General features: G+C 42.8%; 1 pseudogene; it reads left to right on the forward strand.

The window, feature by feature from the left end:
* LOC8024095 overlaps nt 1-5,959 on the forward strand; it is a 42,634-nt pseudogene extending 36,675 nt beyond the window's left edge.
* Nucleotides 5,960-9,279: the final 3,320 nt, after the last annotated feature.

Consider the following 9,279-nt stretch of genomic DNA (forward strand, 5'->3'; position numbering starts at 1 on the left):
TTAGCCGGAGCGACCGCAAGCTGGCTGAACAATGTGGACCTTTAGTAAGCCGTTACCGTGCTCCGCGCACCGCAGTACCGGAGCCTTTAAAGCATGCTTTTAGGCGCGCGCCCCGAGGTTACAGTATCACCCGGTCGCGCGCTTAAAAGCAGGCTTCAAAGGCGATGATACTCTGTTGCGCGAAACACAGTAACGGTTTGCTAAAAGGCCCTAACATTTCATTTTGATCCCGTTGCACAGTAATGCCCTCTAGGCGTTTCATATTAAACAAATAAACGAACTGCTGCATAAAATATATTTCGTTAAAAAAATGAACTGTTCAAATTCAATCCCACCCCAAGATAGTCCAAGCCCTGCCAAGCTATCGCGGACTACGGACTTTTTATAATCTAATCACAAGATTTCACATCTATAGGTTTGGAAAAGAAGTCCTTACTCGTGCAGGAAGATCAGCTGCTAATCAAGCTTTTGACTAATATTTCACTGTTTATTGTGCGCCCTGTAAATAGGATACTTGACGTGAGTTTGCTGTTAGTGAATTTGAATTTACACTTCTTTATTTGTTATTGTGTTTTATTTTCACTACCTATATTAATTACACCCTCTTAGATAGTTTAACGACACACGTAGAAGATTGTCACGGATAGAACAGGCTGGACCAGCATAAAACTGAAAAAGAATGTATAATCGGCGAGCTTCTGCCAGAAACAAAAGGAAGAACAAACGTTGCGGTGCACCTGGCCTGGCAACGCGAATATTTTTAGGTCGCGTTTTAATTGTGCGTCATGACACTCACCCACCTTGCACGCGGATGCCACACGAAAGTATAACAGCAAAAACAGAAAAGCTGGAAAGACTGCATATTTATTTTCTTGGTAGTTTTTAGTCTTCTCTCTCGGTTTTAACCGCACATCGACAGACGCTGACAGACGCTTGTATAGGGAGTATTCACTGGACGCCATATTTGTGGGTACTGTTTAGAGCCCATGCTCCGAACGAGCTCATATCAATACGGCTAAGACCGCCACTCTTGATGGTGCGGAATGCACGTTGCAAAAGAACTGTAAAAGCTCGCCATCAGTACGCGCTCAGCATTCGCGCACACAGCTATGGCCGTCACTGAATACTCCCTGTTGAACCGTGACTCGTGCATGATGGAACGCTAGAACGCCGCTTTCATGGTCGCGTTTTGCGAGCGTTGCAGAAGTTTTTAGACGGGGGCGAAATAGTAGACGGACGCTCTCCGTGTCTGACGTGTTTTTGTGTGTCCCTGGTCTCCTTTTGCGTTCGCGTACCAAGTCGTTTAGCCAGCACGCTCTCCTAATTCTAACTATCAAAGGCTCGAGGGACACCTAGACACTTCTTATGAGTTGTGAATGCGAAAGCATGAATGTCGTTCTTCGCGCCGCGGCCGCTTCTGATCCTCTCGGCGCTGCGGTCGCTTCTGATCCTCTCGTTGCTCTCGGCGCCCCGGCCACTTCTGCTCCGGCGCGGGCACGCAGCGCCATAGGGTGGCGCTAATTGAAACTGATTCGCGGCAGCTTCATATCACTGCCGTTTCGCGTGGCTTTTTTCGTGGTTTCAAAGCTGGGATGCCTCAGATCGCGGCTTCGGGAATTTATCTGCCGTTTGGCGCGGCTGATGACGTCGGCTCTCTCCATGAGACAGCTAATGATTTCGCTTTAAACGGACGCCGACGCACAGCTTTCTTGTCCGCGTCTGCGCATTGCAGTCGACGATAGACGGTGGTGTGGGGTAGCAGACGATGTCGGAGGCTACCGCGCGTCTGCTCGCACGACTAGCAGGGATTGTCAGACTTCACGCACCTGATGTCGGCAAAATGGAGGCAACAGGCTTCCGAGCATGTTCGGCTGAGCAGCCAAGTCAATCCAGTAGTAATATCCGGGGCCACTGATCTGTGGGCGGGGTTTGGAACGAGCCGTGGCCTCCACCTAAATAGTGTCTGACGGCGTAAATACTGCACCAATTTTTTTTTCGTGCAAAAATTGTAAAAAAAACTTGTCCCAGATATGCACTTTAAACGAAACTTTCAGTGTCCCTTTAGGTGCAGGGTTTTTTGTTGTTTTTTTCGTTGCAGTGTCTACCCTGTGAAAAAAGCTTGTTCGCTGCACAACAAAATAAATGTTTAATGCAGAAACGCGGTTCCATGCTTCAATATGTACACTTATTTTCCAGATTACTTTGCTTTATGTTAAAAAGTTCTGTAACCTACTAATTTCTTTATTTTAAAAAAAGAAAAAACTTTCTTTGTGCGGTATTCCTCGAAACACTGCACCACGCAAAATGGCGGCCCGCATCATTTGACAGTATCCCAAGTACACTCAGTGTCACTGTCATCAGATTCTGAATTTATTAGCAGCTCATGGATTTCAGCATCCGTCAAGGAGCTCGAAGTTCATGCAGGCGGGTTCACTATTCAAAAACAATGTTGACTCGGAAACGGATACGAGGAAATTGCTTTCACAAAACTCTCCACGTGGCGTCAAAAGGGCAAAACCATCACTAAAAAAAAAAGAGTTTACTGCTTCCAAGAAAAACAAAAACAAAATGTTTGTCAGCTTAAGTTAAGTGAGTTAAGTTGGGAGCGGCAGGAAATAAATTGAAAACTCAAAACGAGTATACTCGGGTGCAGCAGGTGTTGTGCCGGGCAGCGCACTCAAAGAGTTAAGAATGATTTACAGCTGCAAGTTTCGTACATCATGAAGAGTATGCTAGTACAACCCCACACACCCTACATGCGCCGTTTAAAACTCCGCTAATACGAACATTTCGTCAACTTTCACGGTACGCGTCACCGCCATATTTTGGTAGTAACACAATTACAGTAGTTGAATTACTGCAATTTTATTAATTTGTGGTAATTTGTAATTGTAATTACTCTCGGGTAAAAATAATTGTAATTCTAATTTATTTACTTTCTAGCGTAAGTAATTCCAAAATTTCAAGCACAATTACAATTACTTTTGCAAGGCTTTGCGGAGTGGACGGAACCTATCTGAAATAAAGCCCTTCTATCATGGGAAAAGTGGCGCCATTCATTGTTTTGGAAATGCTCGATACACGTGCCGCGCGCCACTTCTGGGAAGAACATGGCGTCTGAAATCTAGCTCAGTGCTGCGCTGTGCCGCCTTGATCTTCCCAAGGGCTGCACGTTGCAAGTGCCTCCTGCATCGACGCACCTGATAGACCGATATCACCAAGCGTTCCACGTATGCGTGACGCCGCCCTAACTGTAGTTCCTAGGAGGCAGATGCCAGTTCACGAGAGAGCTCATGCCGATCGTATGGTCTGCTCGCGCAGACCTCCAGCAGGGTTGTCGCGCGTGCAGAAAGACTACAGCTCCCACGATGCATGTCGGCAGCGGTGGCGTACTCAAACTAGCTGCGAGATCGACCTATTGCGCTACTTTTAAAATATGAAGGGGCTTTAGTCTGAAAGCCTCAGCGCTCGCACAAGTGGCCTAGCGCTCGGTGACACACTCGCACACTTAGACACGCACGCACAGGCACACACAACAAAAGTAGCGTCCCGTTGATTTTTGTTTTTCTGCGGTTTGAGAAACGTTTTTATTTTGAGCGTACCTCAACGGCGCCGTGTAGCGCCATCGCGGAGCGAGCAGAAAGCAATAGTGTAAACATGCCAAAATATTGAAAGAAAAAAACTTGAGCTTCAGATTTCAGCCTAGGTTGGGAATTTTAATTGTTTATAAAGTTATTTTTATTACTTTTTGCCAGTTTTTTACGGCCCTTTTTCATTACTGTCGCATATTTGTACCTTTGTATTACTTTCAAGTTTATTTCCTGTTGGTTTTACTTTGGTTATAATTTGCATAAGCATTTTTTGCAATCACCTCGCACATGTGAATATTGTTACCAATGATTTGGGAGCACCGATTCGGTTCTGATATATTTGTGAGCCATGATACTTTCAACTCAATGTAAATAATTTACAATAGCATGATGTTTTTATGTGAATGTGGTCGCAATATCACGTGCGAATTTTAGTTTTAGATGAACGCTTGTAAAGTATCCATATGTGACTAAATGACGCATTTTTGTTGCCTGTCTAACAAAAGTCATGTCAGCCCAATTTTTTTTTTCTTTAGCGTCTTCGAGTTTATGAGCTAATTTATTATTTATGAAAAATACAAGAACGTAGTAGTTCATTACACAAGACTTTCAAAATCTATTAGGAAATTAACGAAATTCATAAAAGGGAAGTAGAATACGTGGCATTTATGCAGCGATGCTTAAGCCTCTTCAAACATTTGGGCAAGAAATAAACAAATGTATTGCATTTTATACAACTCGTTTAAAGGTATATGGCCGATATTGAGTCGCTCTAAGAATGAGTAATTGTAAAGTAATTAAATTATCTTTTAAAAGCAATACCTAATTTTAATTAAATACTTTTCACGTAGTACTAATTTTAATTGTAGTTAAGCTACTTTTCAGGCGTAGTAATTGTAATTGTAATTAAATTACATTTTGTAATTTATATACCTATGTATGGTTACATCAAACCACGCGAACTTATTCGATATGGTAATTTGAGAAAATTTTCGGTCGCACACAAAATTAAAGAAAAACAAAAAAAACAGGTTATTCAGACTTAAATCAAGTGATATGAATGGTCAACTTACGACGCGGCGGACATAAAAAAATCTAAATCAATCGCTAAAAATAAAATAAAAAGGGTAAAGCGATGTAACTCACATTTGTCGCTGCTGTAAAAATCTTCGACGGATTATATACATAAATGCTTTTGGTAAACACATTATATACATAAATGCTTTTGGTAAACACAAAACTATCTCCCAGATTAAGGTATCCAAGGTGCCACCGGATATTCCTGTTCATCTGCTCCACAGTTTTCAGAGGAAAAAGAAAATATCATACAAGTGTATCCTTTTTGGGCTTACTGAATTGACCGTGACGTGTTCTTTAGTCCATGTGCATCGTGACGTAACAGTAGAACGTGACACCGGGATTCAAAACCCACTAATTAGCCTGGTCAGATTTTCATTGTTTCTCTTATATATATATTTTTTACAGGTAGACTTGCAGTCGGTTTTGCGCACTACATCTCTAAAAACAAACATCAAGAAGATGCGGCCACTGGATTCAACCTGAAAGGAGTCGTTGCGGGATCTCCGTTCCTTGGTCCACTGCTAGAAACCATTGACTCGTCAGAATTCCTCTTCTCTGTCGGAATGCTGAACACCACATCGAAAGTTTTGTTTCATCAAGCCTTTGAAAACCTCACAAAAGAGACTAACAGAACAATACAGTTATTTACTTTTTTTAAGACAGTATTTCAGGATTACACTAAAAAGAATCCAACGCTTTTTCAGAGACTAACGGGCTACAATTTTGATGCAAGTGTCCTTCACACCAGGATACCACAGGAGTTTGTAGAATATAAAAAGTATGTCAACAACTCAGACTTCAAAACTAGGATTCACGTTGGTTCTGATGCAGTTTTCAGAAAGCAGATGCCGGGCGTCGTTATTAGCATGGGAATGGTTGACTTCTTCACCAACATCACTTTAATGGTGCAAAGTGTTTTTGACAACTACAGGGTTTTAATATACGGCGGCCAGCTTGACACGATCTTCCCTGCGATTAACATGGATAGATTCTACAACAGTCTGGAATGGAAAGGGTCGGAAGATTTCAGAAAGGAGAGAGTTGCCTGGTACGACGAAGATGACCCTGACTATTTGAATGGCTATGTAAAAAAAGGAGGGAATGTGACGTACGTCCTTTTTGTTGGAGCTGGGCATGATCCTGGGTTTGATGTGCCTAAGCCTACACACAAAATGATCGGCCAGTTTCTAAAACAACAAGAATTAGTGAAGTCATTGAACTCCCCAGCTAATTCATTAAAGGGCGATTGAAACGTTACAAAACATTTTAGTGACGAGTGGCAGCGTTGACGTAATTCCAGCGTGTCTTTTTATACGTAAACATTTTCGACAGAGGTCTGTCTGGTTAGGGAGAGATAGACATAGTTTTTGCGGACTCTAACTAAAGTTTTATACGACTCTTAAAAGTCCTTAAATCTGCACTTTGAGTACATGAAATATAAAAAAAAAACCTCTGTTGCTGCTTTTTTTTATTTTTTTTCACGCGGTTTGTTTGCTATTACCAATTAATAGATTTAGGTAATGTAAAAAGTATTACTTTTTTCGGTAAGCAACGGTTTTTGTTGGTCGTTGCAATATAAAAAAAAAAGAATGCCATGTTGTTGTTTCTTTTTTCGGGGGATTTGGCTTGAAGCAAATTTGGTATTAGTTTTCTTGGTTTTATTTCCTTTGAACGTAAATATAATATTTAGCATTAAAATTAATACGATATGCCACATCCATCCCACAGGTCATAATATTGCACTACTGGTTTATAATGCATTTATCTAAGTAGGTCACTTGGGGAACAAAAAAAAAGTCTGAGGCTCTTTGAATACTGAACAAAACTGCTTTACCGCCTAAAGGGTTGACAACGCCAAACTCTTTACTACAGAATACCTCAAATAAGACGTTCAAAAACTTCACTTGCAATTATGTTCCTATATATAGGAAAAAAAGTGTTTTTCTAGATATATATATGGGAGAAAGTGTCTTCATAAATGTATCATTTATCGTCCATTTTCTCTCCTAGGATGCGTTGTGGACTGTATTTCATGAATATGTCTTTAGTAACGATACTCTCGTAAAGCGTACTGCGGCGCAGACTCTTGGCTGCACTCTAAAAAAAGCCCGTGCGTCAACACTCGGAGAGCCAATCAGTGCAACTTGCGGAGGCAGCTCAGGGAATGACGATGCCGAAACATATGTTGAGACCAAAAAACGCAGTCTTAGTTGGGACATTAAGCATTGCAAGAGTGACGTTTTGCATTGCTTAATGTCGCAACTCAGACTGCGTTTTCTGGTCGAAACATATGTTTCGGCATCGTCATTCGCTGAGCTGCCCCCGTAAGTTGCACTGATTGGCTCTCCGAGTGTTGTGCGGGAAAGTAGACGCACGTACTTTTTTGAGAGTGTGTTGGCAGGCACTAAATAAACTTTCTATTTACCTTCTATCTATCGACTTGCAGGCGATTTAGGGGCCCGTGTAAGAGTTTATAAATTGTGTTCAACTGTTTTATTATTAATTGTGTCTGCCAGTTACTGTATACGACATTATTCTCGCGGGCTCAATATTCCGCGAATTTCGCGGAGTGTCAATTTCAGGAATACTTTCATTACAAAATTTCGCGATCGGGGGTGCTACGCTTTTCATTAGTTACCTTAGTCACCACAGGGTAATACATTCGCGGTATCGTTTCCCCATAATATTCTTTAATTGGCGCATTTCGCCAAACATAGGTCCTCGCGAACATGAAGTCGCTTACAGTACTTGAACTTGGCAGTGATCATACTGTGAGTGTCACAAAACAGATATATGTATAAGGATATGTTGCACGAGCACCAAAATGTTTGTTATAAATGCTTTGCGCGATAATTTACATATGATACAAGCGCTTTCAAAAATTTATAACAAATAAAGCCGCGGAAAGCACCTAAAACTTCGTCGCTGCAGTGTGTCTGAAACAAATTGTATCATATAATGAAGATATCTATTACATTTACTGATGTGTGTTATAAGAGTGACGGTGGCTGAGTCAAGTTGCGGTTAACTGAGTTTATTTGAGGAAAAGAAAAGCGTCCAGTCAAAACCAGCACAGAGCATCTTCTGCATGCCGGGATGCGGCGGCGGTCTTCCGCTGCTTATGTTTCAGCCAGAAGAGAGACAGGGGTGCTATGTTGCGCTTTTTGGACTCCCAGGAGACTTGGAAGAAGGAAGTGACGTCAGCGACTCGAGCAAACGCAGATTGGATGTTGACAAAAGAAAACAAAATCAACATCCAATCTGCATTTGCTGCGTTGTTGACGTCACTTCCTTCTCCCTAGTCTCCTGGGAGTGTAAAACGTGCAACATAGCCCCCCAGGAGAGGGGAAACTCCGCAGGGCCTCGCTCTTGAAACCGGAGGTGTCGGGCAGACATGTACAAATTACTCAAAAAAGGTAGTTAGCTTAAGTTACTGAGTTAAAGCCAAACGTGATTGGAATAGAGTAGAAATTGCGCATTTGTAATAGTAATTGAGTAAAATACTAACTACTGTAAAAAGTATCGAGCTACTTTGAAGTTACTTCCAAAGTTACTTTTTTTATATTTTTGTGGTAGCAAGATGAATAGCAGTTTTGATCCGTGAAAAGCCCACCAATATAGTTTATTGGCTCGCAAGCAATTGACCTTCAAAGTTCTTGATAGGAGAGTTTTCCCATTTTCATCCTAAAGTCGTCCCCAGCCAGGCTAAAAAGGCGTTCCACCGATGCGCTGGGTGGAACGGCAGCTTTGAATTTGAAAAACAGGCTGTGGAGGGTCGGGTAAGCGAGTGTCGGCATCTTAGGTGTCCATGACGAAACATGTGAGGTTTGCCTCGACTAGAGGCTCTTTTAGAACACACTCTCCTGCTTTATTTTTCCTTCGGCAAGTTGCGATTGCTATGACTGGCCCCTTTTTATTCCCACGAAGTTCGGAGAGTACGCTGAGCGAGTGCACCTGACCGTCCAGGGTTCAAGTCTCGCGCCACGACGATGACATAATCCGGACGACTGCGCGTCTCGTTACAGTGTTAGTGCTACGCTACTGAAAAACAAAATTGTTTTGGTTTTACAGAAGGTGAAACGTATACTTCGAAGCTGACGCCGGGTCCAATAAAAGGATCTCCCAAGGGTGACTCGCAATCCTCGCGGGCGACTACGGTATCCTGACGCGCCCGACACGTAAATCGTTTTTATCAAAAAGGAGGTCTCCCTGTCGTGGAAGGTTGGAAGGACGGCTTTGCAAGTGAATATGCGCTGACGACGAGGCGACCGTGCGAACAGGCACCTAGCTGCGAGGTCATTCCACTGGCGTCTCCCGTGGAACCCCCAAACCGCCGAAGGCAGAACTCACTAAAGGCAGAGAACATGAAAACAACAACAACACTAGGAGTGTCCTCGTCTTTCACGCTTGCGGCTGGAGGTGCGGCGCCTGCGTGCATTACCGGATGAGTTGAATACCCGACCAAGGTTTGTTAAGCATCTCTGCCTGCGTTCGTGCGCGCCGGTGTTATGTCTTGGCTGCTCGTCAGTTAAGGTTCTCTTCTCTCTGTTTCTCTCTCGTGTCATTGAGAGAAGTTGAAGTTCTTTGTTGGGTTGCCGCCGATGTGATG

The sequence above is a fragment of the Ixodes scapularis genome, unplaced genomic scaffold (assembly GCF_016920785.2).
Source record: "Ixodes scapularis isolate PalLabHiFi unplaced genomic scaffold, ASM1692078v2 PGA_scaffold11__112_contigs__length_91849675, whole genome shotgun sequence".
NCBI lineage: Eukaryota > Metazoa > Arthropoda > Arachnida > Ixodida > Ixodidae > Ixodes > Ixodes scapularis.